Below are 18,357 nucleotides of genomic sequence, written 5' to 3' on the forward strand. Positions count from 1 at the left end.
CATCATTGAGCGACAATTGTGTGATTTATGTTGTGAGGTGCTGGGAGGGATACATTATAGGTCAAAACGAGGGTGGAGAGCTTGGAGACGGACGGGAGTGAGTGAAATGTGTGTGTGTGTGTGTGTGTGTGTGTGAATGTTAGAGTGCCCCAGAACCTCCTTTGTGCTCGTCTTAAGACCTGCCATGTGCACAGTATGAGTGATAAAATAGTTGTTTGGCAGGAGTTTAATATGTTTTCTGACCTTCAACGTGAGAAGAAGATGCTCACCGTAGCACCCACGTGATGGAAGACGGATGGTCTGGGCTGAGCTGGAACCAAGAGTCTGCCATCCCTGATGGGGTCGGGAGATTCTGTATAGGCACACACCAACCGCTGTGCAGTATTTTACCCTACTTAATTGCGTTATATAGGTGTGTTGCTTTATAAGATTCTGCTTGTGCTACCTTTCAGTAGAACGTTCTTAGCAGCAGAGTTCTTTGCTTTTGCTCTCATCTGCGTGTGAGATTAAAACGTATTATCCTTACAAGATCGACTTGGGCCTTTCTTCCCTAGTGGGTTGTATTCTCTCTGGTGTGAGCGTGCCTTTAATTGATGCCCTTCGAAGTGATCCCAGTGCCCTGGTACCTGCAGAGGCTTCCAGGCCGCTTCTCCAGAAGGAGCTGTGTCCACCTACAGAGACCGGTCCCGAAAAAACACGTCTTCCGAGTGGTTTAGCAGGAGCCATTTTAAGCAAAGTCCTCTCTGTTCTTTGAAGTGGGGCGTGGCTCTGAGGAGAGTGCAGGCCGGTGTTGGAACCCTGTTGAGGAGTGTGGGTGAGCCACACGTGAGTAGACTCTTGTAAGAGATAACAAATTGTGGACAGATGCATGGGGAAGTGTGAAAGGCCTGAGTACATGGAGAGTGAGGTCATCAATGTGAAATGGATGAGGTCAGAGTTATTTGTGATTAAAACGTGTACTATGAAGAGAGTGTTCGGTAAGGCAAACGTAAGGCAGGGAGCCCCTCCTCGGAAGGGGAGGGAAGGTGGAACCACAAGACATTGGGCCTCATTACACGGTAGGCGGTGAGCCATGGCGCTATTAGCGCCATGGCTCATGCCGGTAAAATACCGGCACCGCCTTGGCGGAAAGGGGATTTACCGCCCATCCCAAGGTTGGAGGGGCGGTAAATCCCCCTTCCGCCATTGCCCTTCCCCATTCCCATTTCTGCCCCATAGGGCTCAATGGGAATGGGGAAGGCGCTAATTACGGCACCACAATTTAGCGGTACCGTAATTAGCTCCGAGGTCCCTTAGCGGGTTGGTATTTAACGCCTGCAAAAAGCAGGCGTTAAAACTCCAACCCGCTAAGGGACCTCGTAGTAAGGCGGCAGGGATTTACCGGTACCGGTATTTTACCGGTACCGGTAAATCCGTACCGCCTACCGTGCAATGAGGCCCATTATATTATTTATCGGAGGAATACAGAAATAAAACCAGTGGTCTCATAATAGGCCTGGAAGTAGTGTTCGTCCTGTTAGCTTATTTTATTGTATTTGCGTTGTATTGAATAAAGAGTAGGCTGTAGAAGGGGCGGTACGTGTGTGCATCGTGGTGTGGTATGCTATGTTATTGGATGGTTTTGTGGAGTGGTGTATGTGTGTAAGGAAGGGGGATAGAAAAAGGTTGAAGCTGATTTTCTTTGTGTTTGTTGTTATAAGCAAGCGGCAGCGTGCGTGGTGCCTTAGTGCGACTTTGCAGGGTCAGTAAGCGATATACACCACTAGCATGGGGGGCTGGAACAGCAATAGAACATATGTATAAACCCTGCAAATGTATCATGACAGGGTGGAAAAATATAAGCAGTGGATTGCAGAGAGATGGTGGGGGGGGTGCTCTGCCCATGGCCAGGTTAGGGCTCACACAACAGCAGCATCATCTTGGAACACATGTCCATATTTTTATTTGCAAAATATAAGGGAAAGCAGCTACAGAATAGAAAATAAAATGTAGATATCTGGCGTATGTTTGAAGACGCAGAAGATCAAGGGAACGGAGTAGAGGCAGAGAGACAAAGATGGAAAGTGCAGGAAGCGAGAAGGAGAGGGCGTGGTGCCATTGGTGTGTGGGGATTATATCCCTTGACAGCATATCCCGGAGAAGGGTGCACCAATCCAAGCTATGTACCCGTTGCAATAGGGACCCCTTCTGCTGTGGTAGGGTCCTCTGCAGCACCAGCAACAATGCTGGCTACCGCTCCCCCACCTCTGTTTATTCACCCGCCTGAAATACTGGCATCAGTGGGTTACAGGTCAAGGGAGTTTGAGGATAGACTGACAAGATTGCTAACAGAACTAAGAAGGATATAGACATCCCCAAGAGCAGCAAGGGAAATAGGGGCATCGAGAAAAGTGTCGTGAGAATGGAAATCAGGGGAAGTGCTACTTAGGATGGACATTGAAGAAATAAGGCATGTAGGTCTTGAGAAAGGAAGAATCCCGGGTGGGTGGATAATCTTAGGAGAGGAAAATACAGTGTTGGGAGAGAATGTGGAGGAAGAGGACAATGATACATTTGTGGAGGGTCAGAGCAAAGGAGAAGGAAGGGGTGAAGAGGCAGGTGAGAATACCCCTCAAGTAGAATGTCTGTGGGCCGGGGACAGGTTGAGCAACACGGCCGGCTGCATGGCATTGGTAAAGAGGAGAAGAGGAGTTGTGAAGAAGGGTGTAGGAAGTAGGGCAAAGATGCAGATGATCCTCATACATAAGGGGGCAGGGAGGACACAGTATGTGCCCTTGCCCCAAATGGATACGAATAATGTAATTAAGGCCCTCCCGCAGCTTACAGCAGTGGCGAGCAAGTGGATATATGAATTAGAAAAAGCAAGCAGCAGGGGTGCCACTGGCAATAGGGAATTTTAATAGCTTGATGGTTGCTATAATTGTGGACCAGGCTGGGGATATGTGGGTTAAGGCTGGATACCCGGGAATAACCCTGGGGGAGATGCACATGATGGAGCAGCGTTCATCAATGGAGCACAGGTATGGGATGCACTACGGAGGGCCATCCCAGATACCCAATCTACACTCCCTGATGCAGTATACTATGGGTGATAAGGACCCAACTAGATTTACTCTTAAAATGCAAGACATGTGTAGAGCTGAAACGGGAGGGCCATGGGATCAGTCAATACCACTTTTCTATTTTATCCTTAAGAGGGGCTTGTCAAATGAAATGCAGAAGGCCTTGGATATGATCGTGGGTATTGAGGTGATTTATTTGACACCAGGGTTGGCAACAACAGAGTTTAGAATACTCTCATAAGTACTTTTTGAAGCATGGTCTTAAACCAAATCTTCTTAAAACAAAGGAAAGTCAAACTTTTAATGGATCCTGGATAACTCATTAATTGGGGTGGTGGATGAATACAGGTATTTGGGTTTGGCCTTTCCTCACGAAGGGGGCTGCAGATCTGGTGGCAAAGCAAGCAACCATGGGTTAAGAGTGCTTTCTCGGTTTTATCATCAATTATGGAAAACTCCTGGATAAGTGTCTCCAGGTGATGGAGTCCAAAATGAACACGGTTATTCTTCATTGTTTTGGGGCATCTCCCTGTGGATGCTTGGAAAGCCTCCAAAACTCAGGGCTTTGGAGGGTCACGGGATCCCCCTCAACTAGTTCCCCGGGTAATGGGTTGCAACATGAATTGGGGCTTATCAGTAGAACCATCCGGGTCCCCAAAAGGCTTTTGAAATGTTTCCTGAATACTCATCTTGGCACCCCTACAAATCCAAACATCACTATTGCACTAGGAGTATACCTGTGTTTTGCCAGCAAAGATTATAAGATGTGATATAACAGCGAGATAACTCTAATGAAACAATGAGGTTTGAGGGATGCAATAGCCCTTGCTGATCTATCGCATAATCAGCGCAAGGTTATGCTTAAAAAAAGGGAGCCGATTTGGAATCCGTCGCATTACAGTATAGAATCACGAAACTGCCCTCATTGCAACATTATCTCCACATGTGCAGTTAAGTTTAAACCCTCCTCAATCTTCTTTCACGGCTCTGAAAGTCTTCCATGAGAGCCGGTGCAGTATGAGAAGCAACCATGAGTGTCTGTCTTCTGATTTGAGTAAACAACTTTCCTGAAGTGAGAAAGATCAGCCACCAACCACCTTAGCTAGTGAACTCCCCAGCACTTCTGAGGACAAGGAAGACCTTGAGACCAGGAGGGCTCCATTTAAGGTACATACTGTCTAAGGAATGCAGTCTTGCTTAAGGATACGAGGAAGGTGCTGTTTATGCTACCTAAATCTTGGAGAAGAATAAACATCACAGTAGGCCTGTCCTATACACCATGGAGCACCTGTGATATGGATATTATTTTTCTAATGTATATGCATTTTTTCCTTCGTAACAGCAAATATTTATGCATTCAGCTAAATGCATGTTAGACACAAATAAGATGACATTTATGACAATCACCTTGTTATGCATGTCCCTAATCATGGTAGAACTGCATTTGTGTCTGCTGTAATACATATGAATTGTGCCTACGGCCAGTGCAGTATCTGGATGTCTAAAGCAGGCATTGGGTCAGAGATCCACGGCTAGAGGAGATTTTTCTGGCAACCCTTAGATACAATGCATTCCAGTAAAAAACCTAAGAAAACCAAGGCTGGTTATGAAGGGGTCAGATACATCATGTGGCCCCCTGACCAACTCAGGTTATTGAGAATTCCAGGTGACATCTAAAAATTACTGGCTCCAGTTGTGGCATGTGTACTATAGATCATATGCACAAAATATATACTTTGTGGTAGTTTCAGTGAGGCAGGTGTCATATCATCAGAAACTAGCTATGGAGGAATACTTTCCACAACATCACTTGCTGTGTGGCATGTAGTACTGTTGATGTCTTCAAGGATGGACACAAAGTTCATCAAATATTCTATATCTCTGTTACTTATGGACATATTTTAATTATTTCTCAAAGGAAATTATTTTCAACCCCAAGGCACGACTCAGAATATAAGGCAGACATTTAGCCATAGGGTATTTTGCCCCCGGCCATAAAAAACCTGATGGACAGGTCGTGTATTGTATGTGGTTTTATCTCTACTCAAACTGGACGGACAATAGGAACTGGATGCACACTTTTTTCTCCTGACGAAAGTTCTGTATAAAAGACATTAAGAACTGAAACATGTCGAGTTGAGTTTTCTCTGTGGAATAACAGAGAGATACTAGAAACATGCATTGTAAAAGTGTTTAATGATTGTGAAACATGATGTATCATTTCTTTGCCTTCTGTCTTTGCTCCAAATTGAGGTTTAGCCTATGAATTGGCTTTTTATTAGAAAATTATATTCTGAATATATCTCATTTAACATTTTTTTATATATGTGATTGTATTATTAAAATATGTAAACAGTTTTCTTTCTCATTGACCTGCTCTTTTAGTTTTATTTTCATATTATGTAGGACCAGGCAAAGGGCCTTGAACTGAACACGTTTGGCAACTGGCAGCAACTGAGTTTACGGATAAATGTGACAACCGCGTGGCAAAGTTCTGAAGAACTTGCAAACGATCCAGTACATAGGCGCTCTGGAATTTAGGGAATGACCCGTCGCAGGTGCCTGATCTGGAAGTGGCAGTGCCAACCTGTGCCTCCATGGACAAAGATGAGATACGTTTAAACCCCAGGTCCTTACCCATGGAAACCGGCTGAGAAAAGAGGCCCAGAGAAGACGGCCAGTTACTTTCATGTACAGTGAACATATTAAACTTCCACACACCAAGTGCCACTGCTTTATCTTTTTTAGAAAAAGGTTAGACACAGTGCTGCTGTAAATACACATATGCACTTTTCCTTTTTCAGTCCATATAAAACGTCATACTTTCCAAGCTTTCTCATTGCACCTCTTACAGTGCCACCATTCCCACCTGCTCACACGTGTGTATACTGGCAAAGTGTCTATATAGAACACTTCACCTTACTTATAAAGAACTGTTCTTTCCCAACCACTACTACTAGACACCAAACACTGCTCCAACTACAATCTGCCATTGCATTACCACTAGGCCAGTTTACCTATTCTTTAAAAACACGTTACAAACACATTGCACCACAAACAGAGCATTTCTCTTATTTATTTTTTATTGTATTGTGCATCTTAGTCAAAACAAATTTCGACTTTTTACACAGAATACAAAGAGCATAAAACCATGTAATATTAAATTATATAATTGAAGACAAATGAAGAAATGAAATAACTACATAGAACTTGCTCAACTGCATAAAAAGGAAAGAGAAACATAAAACAAAACAATTTTGATAAAAAGTATAAATGTTTCCATACTCTCGACAGATAAACATCATAATATATGCCAAAGAATATAGAAGAAGCTAAAGAAAATAAAAATACAAGGATATGGACTCCTTGTGCAAGTACCCAGCATTAACTTGCAACTCCAATTTAAATAAGAACATGTATTGTTTACCCCTTGCACTTTTTGAAATGAGAAACCAACCTAGCAAGGACCACCACCTGTCACCCCATGAAATTGTGACAGGTAAGAGGATGCACACAGCCCACTCACCCTTGCGCAGGCAATCAGACGCACACCAAAGTGCAGGAGTTCTAGGAGAAGAATTCCATGAGTATTTTAGGAACTTGACAAGAGCCGCATGAGCCATAGCCAAACAAATAGCACCACCATTCACACAGGAAAACGCCACTGATACAATGACCCCAGCCACTGATAGTCCAGATTGCCAGTTGATGACAGGTGACATGGTATACGTGAGGAGTTTTGTTCGTAGGTGGAAAGGGCCAAGGTTCCATGGTTCATACAAGGTACTGCACGCCTACAGCTGTCAAGGTACAGGGCCTGAAATATTGGGTGCACTTAACAGATGTACGTAGGGCTCATGGGAGCACGGACTGCATAGAGAACAAAAGTAACAGGGAGGAGCAGAGTGCAAAAACATAGACAGTCTGATTCATGGAATTATTTGCGTGAAAAACGCAGATTTGCGTGCCTTTCTGCCCAAAAATCCCTGTTTGGGAGTATGGGGATTTTCGGGCACAAAGGCGCGCAAATCTGCGTTTTTCACGCAAATAATTCCATGACTCAGGCAGAGAGGGTGGGAAACGTGGAAATAAAGTACAGGTGCCAGGAACAAACTAAGAGTAAACAAAGAATAAATAAAGATATGTAAATAAATCTATAGTGTCAACAAGTACTAGTAATGTCTATGACAAGATGAGATAAATATAAAATTTCTTCTCTCTCTCTCTCTGTTTTTCCTCTTTGATTATGCAATTGAAAATATACGTGACAATAATGTTTTCCTTCCTCGTTGATGACTCCAACTGACAGTGAATTGTCTCCCTCGGTTCCCCTCCCCCAGACTTGAGTTGTGGGGTAAAGAAACGAAAGGATGCGAGAAAAAAATAAAATAATAATACTTAACCATATGAGAAATGAAAACGTAAAACTGAAATTAATTCACTGGTAAATGATGTGTAAAAGATGGAAGAGTAACGTGCATGATTAACGAATGCTTATATTTCATTTATCAGGAGCTACAATGGGCATGGACGAGGCCCCAGCAGCAGCAAATGATAGTGTGGATAGGAATAAATGAAGGAGATATGCTTATCCTAGTTATTCATATGAATGCGTGCGGTTTGTGTGTGCATTGGTATTCTTTTCAACGTTAATTGGCCTGTTCCTGTATTGGACTATCACATATATTTCAATCGATGTGAACCAGGGGGGCGTGGGTATAAAAACAATCAAGAAAGGGACCCATCCAATTTGGGATGGTGTCAAGTTAATATGGGCCTACGGGAACCATGGGGATGAATATAACAGCACCACCAATATCACAAATATCACAACAATGCAAGTCACCCCCACTGACCTCATACGTAAATGAATCTGATTTTAATATCTACTGTGATATTTCAAAATCATTACATGTACTCAGACTCAAATACAGGTAAAAAAAAACTCCTACCTCTCTCTTCTTTGGGACCGATTGTTCGGTAACCTTCTGGAGTAGTGGGAAAATACCTAGAAACCCCTCCACCATCTGACTTCGGAGAGTCCGACAGTGGTGGAGCCTCCAGGGAAAAACCCCTTACGGGGAAAAAACCCTGTGCAGGGCTGCTAGAGAGCGTAGTTTCCTGAAGACTGCCCCCTGAAGGTGTTTCTGGTGGAGAATAATCAGCTCCTTCGGTTGAACTTCCCAATCTCCTCCAAGCTCTATAAGTGCTAGGCGCAAGTAGACACAGAGAGGAATTAATGACACGAAGGATAGATGTTACAGACCCAAAGAGTGGATAAAAGGCTTACCCTAGGAACACCTAAATCAGGCCCGGAAGACCGGAGGGTTAAGTTCCTGGATGGCAGTTTTGGAGAAAACGGGGGGAATAGTTGCAAAGCCTAACAAAGTGTAAAGAAAATTAGACTTAGGGCCTCATTACATGGACGGCGGTAAGGGTTAACGGTCAACATTAATGGTACTGGTGACCGTTAACCCTTACCGCCTTACTACGAGGTCCGTTTGCGGGTTGGAGACTTTAACGCCTGCTTTTTGCAGGCGTTAAAAACCAACCCGCAAAGGGACCAGGGAGCCAATTACGGTACCGCAATTTGCGGTGCCGTAATTAGCACCTTCCCCATTCCCATTATGCCCTATGGGGCAAAAATGGGAATGGGGAAGGGGGAATTACCGCCCCACCAACCTTGGAATAGGGTGGTAATTCCCCTTTCCTCCAAGGCGGTGCCGGTATTTTACCGGCATGGACCAAGGTGCTAATAGCACCTTGGTCCACCGCCGTCCGTGTAATGAGGCCCTTAGTGTTTCCCTGCCCAATCCTGATCTTGTTAACTGAGAAGGAAAGTAACTTAGCTTACCTCCTGAAGGAGAGACTGACCCCCTGCTAGTACTGGGAAGAAGTAGGCAGCGTAATGGCCCGTGTAAGCCATTTGAGCGGCCGTGGGAAGACTCCGGAAAGGCTCAAAATGTGCCAATTTTGTGAAGGTGTCAATGGTTACCATTATCGTGGTGTGACCTCCAGATGGAGGGAGATCTACCACAAAGTCTGTAGAAATAATCTGCCAGGGTCTTGTCGGTATCGGCATCTGTACTAAACTCCCGTAAGGAAAGTGTTTAGGTCTTTTCGTGTGAAGACAAATGGGGCAGGATTGGATGTATTGTCGTATGTCTTCTCTCCAGTATGGCCACAAAAAATGACGAGAAATGAATTCTCGTGTGGTTGAGACACCTCGATGTCCTGCTGTCTTTACATCGTGACTCATCCTCAATACCTCCTTTTGAAGACTCTTAGTAGGTACGTATATCTGCTGATCATGGAAATAGATTCCATCCTTCTTTGTCAAGGCCTTTTGTTGGGACTTTGAAAGTTTGTCTAGTCTGACTCTTCCTGATTGAAGTTTCAGGTGCTCCAGAAAATCTGATGGTTTTGTCAATTCCGCTCCCAGATACGGAAAAATGGGTTCAGATATAAAAGGTTCAGGAGGTGATCCTTCCAGGATAATGCATCTGCCTGCAAGTTGTATTTCCCCGGGATAAAGGAAAAGGTAATCTGAAAGGGGAAAATAAATGAGCCCACCTCGCTTGTCTGCTATTGCAGGTTTGAGCATATTGGAGAATTCTGAGGTTATGGTGATCGGTTCTAACTTCCACAGGGTACCATGCTCCCAGCAGGAGTTGTCTCCATTCCTCAAATGCCCAATTTATCACCAACAATTCTTTTTCCAGCACCGTATAATTCAGCTCAGCAGGTGCAAGGGTCTTTGATAGATATGCGCTAGGACGTTCCTGACTCTGATCATCTTTTTGTAGTAATACCGCTCCCAAGGCAAATTGGGATGCATCTGTCTCCAAGAGGAAAGGACGTGATTGGTCTGGATTCATCAAAATAGGTGCAGTGGTAAATCTGGTCTTTATTTCATCAAAGACTTTTTGAGTCTGTTCGGTCCACAAGAATGTCACTCCCTTCTTGAGCAAGTTAGTTAAAGGTTGTGTCAGGGCGGAAAAATTAGGAATAAACCTTCGGTAGAAGTTTGAAAACCCGACAAATCTTTGAGCATCTTTGCATGACACCGGAGTAGGCCAATCTTTCACAGCCGAAACCTTTTCAGGGTCCATAGCAATTCCTTGGGCTTATAGAATGAACCTTAAATAGGTCACCGTGGGTTGGTGAAACAAACACTTCTCCAGATTGCAGAAAAGATGGTTATGGCTAAGCCTCTTGAGTACTTCTCTTACCTGGGATTCATGCTCGATGACAGTTTAAGAGAATACCAGAATATCATTGAGGTAGACGATGACGGAATGTAAAAGTAGGTCTGCAAACATATCGTCCATGAATCTCTGGAATACGGCGGGGGCATTGGATAGCCCAAAAGGCATTACCTGATATTGAAAATGCCTGAATGGGGTCCTAAAAGCCGTCTTCCATTTGTCTCCTTGTCTTATTCTAATCAGATGATAAGCGCCTTTTAGATCCAATTTTGTGTACACTGTGGCTCCTTTGACTGCCTCAAGAATATCCGTAATTAATGGCATGGGATATTTATCAGGAATGGTTATCTTGTTCAATCCCCTGTAATCGGTACAGGGCCTAAGCTCGTGGGTATTCTTCTTAGGAATAAAAAATAGCGATGCCGCTGCTGGGGACGTGGACTCGGTAATCAATCCATTCTTTAGGTTAGTGTGTAAATATTCCCGCAGAACCTCTTTCTCGAGAGCGGAAAGAATGTTCATTCTCCCAAATAGCAGTAGTGGTTGGGGTACTAACTCAATGGCGCAGCCATCTCTTCTGTGAGGCGGTAACTGAGAATATTCGGATGTGGAAAATACCTCTGCAAATTGATTGTATATGGTGGGAAGTCCGGATATGCAATTAAGGAAAGTTGTTGTTTTAGGATCTTTCAGAGTAGTACAAGATTTGGTCAGGGGGAGTCCCTTCTCCTTAATACAATGAGCCTGACAAAACTTGGAGCCTAGGAAGAAAGACCCGGCAGACCAATTGATGAAAGGGTTATGCCTATGTAACCAAGTTAACCCTAAAATGACAGGATAGTGAGCGGCTCTGATGATGTCCATCTAAATAATTTTGTTATGGTTTGCTATGGACATGATCAGTGACCCGGTTTGACTGATTATGGGGCCTGAAATAAGAGGACTCCCATCCACACTTTCGACCGGTATGGCTTCTAGTTTATTAGATCGTGGAAGATTATTCTGGGTGGCCCATAGATTATCAATAAAATTGCCCGCAGCTCCGCAATCAATCAGAGCGGAAACTTCAAGGCCATTCTGATTCCCGAAACTTAGAGTGACTTGAAGAACCATCATGAATGAATGAGGAGTCCCTGTACACATGGAATTCTGTATCTTGTTTGAGGAACCACTTGAGGTAGTGGGTTCCCGAACCGTGGTTCCTCCTACGGTCGGGCGTTGGCGTTTCCCGACCTTCTTGGAGGAGCAATGGGACATTCCTGGACTGAATGGGTATTCGCCCCACAATACATACACAGACGCTGGGCTCTCCTCCTCAACCTTTTGTCTGAAGATAATGGTCCCCTAGCAGTGGTACCCAATTGCATGGGCTCTTCTGAGGTGCTGGCTTTATTGGATGAGGATGCTGGAGTAAAGGGGCGTTGGGTTCTTCCCCTTCTTCGCTCACTTATCCGTTCTTTGAGACGGTAATCAATCTGCATCACCAATGCAATAAATTCAGACAATGATGCGGGTCTGGGTATCCGTGAGACTTCATCTTTCAATTCATCGGACAGTCCTCTTCGAAACAGTGTGACCTGAGCATCGTCCGACCAGGTAGTTTCACTAGCCATCTGCTTGAATTTGGTGATGTATGCTAAAATGTCTAGATTTCCTTGTCTCAGATCTAATAGATGTTCTTGGGACGCGACCTGTATCTCTTGTCACTCCAACATCGTTCTTATGCTATTGCAAAAGGCTGTGTGTGAATCCAAGATCGGATTATTGGAGGTGACCAATGGGGTTGCCCAAGCCAATGCAGGACCGGTCATCTGGGAAATCATGTAACCAAGGCGGTCTCTATCTGTGTGAAAATAGGCACCCTTGAATGCAAATTGGATGGTACAGGCGTCTAAGAACTCTTATGTGGATTTCCGTCAAACTGACCTCCCGACAGAGGTCCAGGAGGCACCTCCGAACAGTGGGGGGATCGGTTTGTTATGGCTTGTTGGGCGGCTGCTAGCTGAGCGGTCTGCTGTTGGTTTTGTTGTGCAGCCTGCTGTTGGTTCTGTAGTAACGTGGCAATGTGGCATTTTCCTGTTTAAGAGTTTGAACCTCGGATGCAAGTGACTGAACTGCCGCTATCAATTGCTGTATTTGTTGATCCATTTTAGAATCAATGGATTTTCTGAAACCGTATTCGAGTTTGAGTACTGTTCTCGTTCCTATCTTTTTTTGGCGTTGCTAACTGTGATATTTCAAAATCATTACATGTACTCAGACTCAAATACAGGTAAACAAAACTCCTACCTCTCTCTTCTTTGGGATCGTTGGTTCGGTAACCTTCTGGAGTAGTGGGGAAAATACCTAGAAACCCCTCCACCATCCGACTTCGGAGAGTCCGACAGTGGTGGAGCCTCCAGGGAAAAACCCCTTACGGGGAAATCTCCTCCAAGCTCTATAAGTGCTAGGCGCAAGTAGACACAGAGAGGAATTAATGACACAAAGGATAGATGTTACAGACCCAAAGAGAGGATAAAAGGCTTACCGTAGGAACACCTAAATCAGGCCCGGAAGACCGGAGGATTAAGTTCCTGGATGGCAGTTTTGGAGAAAAAAGGGGGAATAGTTGCAAAGCCTACAAAGTGTAAAGAAAATTAGACTTAGGGCCTGATCACGACTTTGGCGGTAACGCCAGCAGTATTAGCCCTACTGCCGAACTCCCCGGCGCTAATAGTGCCGGATCACGAGTTTGGCGGTAATGGAATTCCTCATTCCCCATTGAGCCCATTCGGGAATGCCCCATTCCCCATTGGGCTCAATGGGGAAAATTTGCGCTCTTACTGCCAGTGGATTTCCCGCCGGCAGTAATAGCGCGAATTTTCGGCGGATTTCCCCCCAGCCAAGAGCTGGGGCGAAATCCACGAAGTCCTGATTTGGCAGACCCTTAAATCCAGCGGTAATAGCGTGACCGCCGGATTTAAGGGTTACCGCCAAAGTCGTGATGAGGCCCTTAGTCTTTCCCCTCCCAATCCTGATCTTGTTAACTGAGAAGGAAAGTAACTTAGCTTACCTCCTGAAGGAGAGACCCCCTGCTAGTACTGGGAAGAAGTAGGCAGCGTACTGGCCCGTGTTACTGGGAAGAAGTAGGCAGCGTAATGTCCCGTGTAAAGAGATGAAGGAATCCTAAAGAAAGGAGATTGTGATGAATGGAAAAATCCCGGGTAAAGCAAAGGAAATGCCACTGAAAGAAATCTGACTTCTTTATCAAAGATCGTACCAAGAACTGCGTCCTAGAATCCTTGGAAGAAGGATCGTCTCGTAAAGACAGGGACTCCTCGGATTCCACGGAAAGTAGAGAAGAAGGCGGAGGATCTAAGCCGCGATCAGATGACTGCCTAAAGCGAACCGTAAGGGAGTTTCAATAATAAGTAGGATCAGAGAAACAGACACAGGACAACCACTTAGCTGTACGAAGAAAGAAGTGGAAAGGCTGCAGGTACGAGTGCGTACTTACGTCTGCAAAGCACGGCTTGACTCTGGAAAGAGAGTAGCAACGTGCCGATGTGCAGGTGCTGGATATGGAAGTACTGCTCGCCATTCTGGGGGCATGGCTACAGCCTCTTCCTCATGTGGCCCATCGGCTATACCGTACATGCCGCAGTGGGATTCTCCATGTTGGATGAGTAAAATGGACGCGGTACATCTCGTCCGTTGTCCCAATGTCTGTGTATTCCACGAACCATCACAATGAATGACAGAACTCTTTCAGAACTCATGTGGGTTCAGAATCACCCATACCCAACGACCATGCCAGTTTCAGAAACTGCAACATCAGGAAACACAACCATCAGAGAAGGGAGTAGGGATAACAAACGCATGACCATCACCTACTATAATGTATATACAAGATGGGAAGGCGAGGAGGGTGGCAAGCGGGCCAAGGGAAACGGGGGAGGTGGGCTCACAAGGAAGAAGAGGGAAACAACAGGAAAAATGGAAAGAGCATTATAAATTCGGCTTAGACACATTTGATGATCCCCAGCAACCCCCACCAGACAAACAAATGGTATGCTGACATGAGCAACACGGCAAAGCAAGCAACTAATGAAAGTTGCTACGTATGCTCACTTACACCTCATGCCTCAGGTACCCCAAAGGTTCTATTGCCCCAAGAAGTACCATTTGCAGAGGCTCAGTGTCTCCTACACATTGCACTATGTCGAATCAAAAATACTTTTCAATTGCACACAGTTTCATTTGAACTATTGCAGAACGAGTGGACATATTATTCCCGGCCGCAAGGAATAGTTTGTGTAAAAGAGCCTTTCCTGGTGATAAAAGGGACATTTAATGCGGACAATAAATTGCAAAACAAAGAAGTACTATGCAAAGCGGAGGCGCTGTGAGGGTTCTCTGAAGAAAAGCTGTCATGGGTACAGAGAACATGCGCTCCTACATGGACTGAACACATAAAAAAGCTCACTTGGGTCACCGCCATCGAGAAACCCTTTAAACTACAAAAAGACATTCCTAGCATCCAGGCAAGAGTGAATGCCAAGTGGCTCCAAATCACATGGTGGGAGCTCATCTAATTGGCCAACGACACTGAAGAAGGGTTTAATGACATCAAAGTGAAAGTTCGAGCCCTGTGATTAATGACCATGCAGAACAGGTATGTGCTAGACCTGTTAATAGCAATCGATGGAGGTGTTTGCTGAAAAATGGGGGGCGCATGTTGCACATTTGTACCTTCTGGAAACGCGGAGAACGGGTACCTCTCACATGAGATAGCAGCAGTGCATGACTTCGGAGAGCGTATGAAGGACGAAGGAGGGGCACAGCCCAGCACTTGGTTTGATGTTTTCTCCAGGGTACCTTCCTGGCTAGGAATGACCATGAAACTTCTCATAACACTCATCGTCTTTTTGCTCCTCATTTTTTGTGTGCCAATTAGGACTCTGATGCTGCGCAAATGCAGTACCTAATGGTGCGCTGATGATGGTAACAATGGGCCGTGCAAATGGATACATGATATGATATGATATTTTATTTGTATCACGCTCGTACACAAGTGTTTCAGAGCGCGAATGGAGTGGCGCAAATCAAACATGAGGCAGAAGTACAATAGATAATTCGGAGCCCAAATATAGAATGAAAGCTATATACAACACAGGGCACAGAGTGGATAATTCACACAACCATAAAGGAGCCTAGAGAGTTACAATGGTACAAGGAAGTATGGGTGGACTTGGAGGGTGTATTTATATGACCTGTACCCCAGATGAGTATGCTAGAAGGGGGTAAAGCCTCCGAGCGGTATGCAGAGCATGGATGCCAATAAAGGGGACACCTGCATGGGATGAAGCAGTGGCATTAGAAGAAGAACGTAAAAGAAAGGAGCAGTAACGAAGGGGGAATGAGTGGAAGGAGAGGGCATTCTGAACCCCCTTGCCCCCATTCCTACACTTACTGGGTAGACCCAGTTGTGGTTGCTTTGGGTCCAGGGATCCGGCCTCGGAGCACTCGTGCGGGAATACGCTCAGGAACTGTGACCCCCCCCCTTGTAATAGTGTGAGACCAGAGTTGAACGAGACTCCATTTTGTAAGCCACCGACTCCATTTTGTAATGGTAGGATAGTTGTCAGGTTTCAACGTAGGCCTGCAGCTCTCCCAGCCAGGCGCGCACAGTGAGCAAGTTCCTCCAGCACCTCCTCCCCTTGCCGTCTCTGCAGTTGTACGTTTCCCATGAGAGACTAGCTGCGAGAATGCAACAAAAATCACACTGTATCGTCTGTCTTCCGTCTCACTTCACTGATCCAGATACAGCCCTGAGCAGGGTCCATGGCAAAAGCCATCCGTCTCTATAAACCTGCCCCCACACCCAACAGATCCTGGCCATAAATAACGTAATCCCCATACCCCTTAAGACAGAGTCAACAGCAATAAGTGACCCTTGAGTCCGTTTGATCGTTCACGCCTTAATGAGGACAGAGCCAACGTGCTTTTTTGCATGCAAAATCATGTAAACTCAATAATGGGGCAATGTGTATACGAGTGAACAATATAGCATATATGTGTGACCAGAAGTTCTTATGTTAAGCTTAATAATGAAAGTGTGATGTATATTAACATATGGTACAAAAATGCTCATAGAAATAGATTGCAACAGAACAATGCATAACCAGTATAATACTGTACACGCCAGCGCTAAGCTACCTCATTTTCATAAGTTCCAATGTAAATATATGTACGATATCGTGTAAACGTAATACAGCAGCTAATCACTCTCGCCAAGTTACATCTGCTGAGGCTGCATGCACAGAACCAGAGCCATGAACTGCATTTAATGAAAGATGAACGCTGATTCAAACGCATGTTTTTAATTTCTTGAGGAGTTCTTTGTTACGGTGAGAATATTTAGCCAGATAGAAAACATAGGGCCTCATTACGAGTTTGGAGGTAGCCATGGAGCCATTAGCTCCATGGCTGCTTCCAAACCGGGCTCCATTACCGGGTTCCTGCAATGAGGAATAACCGGGCCATTCCGACATAGGAGGACCCGGTAATTCCTCCTTGCAGGAACCATTCGCCATTCCCATTTTAGCCCCCATAGGGATCAATGGGAATGGGGAGGGAGGTAACAACGGGCACATTACAAGTGTCCCGTTGTTATCTCCCTCTTCCCCTCGCGGGACCCGGAAAAGACGTCTGGTTTTACCAGACGTCTGATCCGCGTCCTGCAAAGGGAACCTCGTAATCGGCCCTGACGGAATGAAGGGGGCCAGTCCCGTACCGGCCCCCTTCATTCCGTCAGCGCCAGGGTCGTAATCAGGCCCATAGTATCTTCTAAATCAGTATAACCTAAATGTAATATAGTAAGCCGCGTGTAAAGGCCTGTAGGTAAGATCTGTTTCTGAAGGCCTCGTTTCTTTGTGCAACGAGGAACTATACTGCAAAGAGGTTTCGATTCTCCGCTACCCTTGATGGTGTCAAGACAGGTTAGCAGAGATTTAATGATGTTTGGACAAGCAGCCACTAAACCCCCCACAATGAAATATATGCCCATGATGGTATGTGCCTCTTGTGACCCATTTGTTTAAGTCATAGGGCCTCATTACACGGATGGCGGTAAGGATTTACCGGTACCGGTAAAATACCGGTACCGGTAAATCCTTACCGCCTTACTACAAGGTCCCTTTGCGGGTTGGGGGATTTAACGCCGGCTTTTTGCAGGCGTTAAAAACCAACCCGCAAAGGGACCCAGGGAGCTAATTACGGTACCGCAATTTGCGGTGCCGTAATTAGCGCCTTCCCCATTCCCATTGAGCCCTAGGGGGCAAAAATGGGAATGGGGAAGGGCAATGGTGGAAGGAGGAATTACCGCCCCGCCAACCTTGGAATGGGGCGGTAATTCCCCTTTCCGCCAAGGCGGTGCCGGTATGTTACCGGCATGAACCAATGGCGCAATTAGCGCCATGGTTCTCCGCCATCCGTGTAATGAGGCCCATAGATTTAGAGCCCTATTTGTTATCAGATGGACATCGCAGACCATACAATGACCCCAAGAGCTCTGCCCCGTAGTCAGTATATTCTGAAATTGTCTGAACAGGTTAAGCGCTGCATTCAACGGACGAATCTTAACCTAGGCCCAATAGTAAATTAACCTGCATTTGAACCACGCTTGTATAAGTGTTTAAATCACAGGTCTTTGAGCTCGCAGGACAAGCTGATTATGGTAGTGAATAAATGGGAATGTGTGGCCACAAGGGCAAATGTTAAATGGTTATTTAATATGCAACACCGCAACAACTAGCCACTCCACATGCCAATCCGATGATCCCAGCTGACCGATTGACCTAGGATACGTCATTGTCTCACCACATGCCCTCAAGCCAACCAAATGCTGACCCTATGGCACCTGTAGGTGTCGCTCTTAGCAACCAATCCCAACTGTTCATGTGCCCCCTAGGCCTTCCCTCAGCTCGATGATGATTTTGTTGTATATAATTGAATTGTAACATGTTTTCTGCAGAGCGCTCTCGGTGTAAGCAGAGTAGATTCTGCTTGCCCTATTTTAGATAAAGCCTTTGATACCACCAGCACTT

At 45.4% G+C, this 18,357-nt stretch overlaps 1 protein-coding gene across 3 annotated transcripts in view; it reads right to left on the minus strand.

The window, feature by feature from the left end:
* LOC138498540 (zinc finger protein 300-like) overlaps positions 1-18,357 on the minus strand; it is a 33,909-nt gene that overhangs the window by 12,846 nt on the left and 2,706 nt on the right. The window lies entirely within an intron of this gene.

Source organism: Ambystoma mexicanum, chromosome 5q (genome assembly GCF_040938575.1).
Source record: "Ambystoma mexicanum isolate Mex_15411 chromosome 5q, UKY_AmexF1_1, whole genome shotgun sequence".
Taxonomy (NCBI): Eukaryota; Metazoa; Chordata; class Amphibia; order Caudata; family Ambystomatidae; genus Ambystoma; species Ambystoma mexicanum.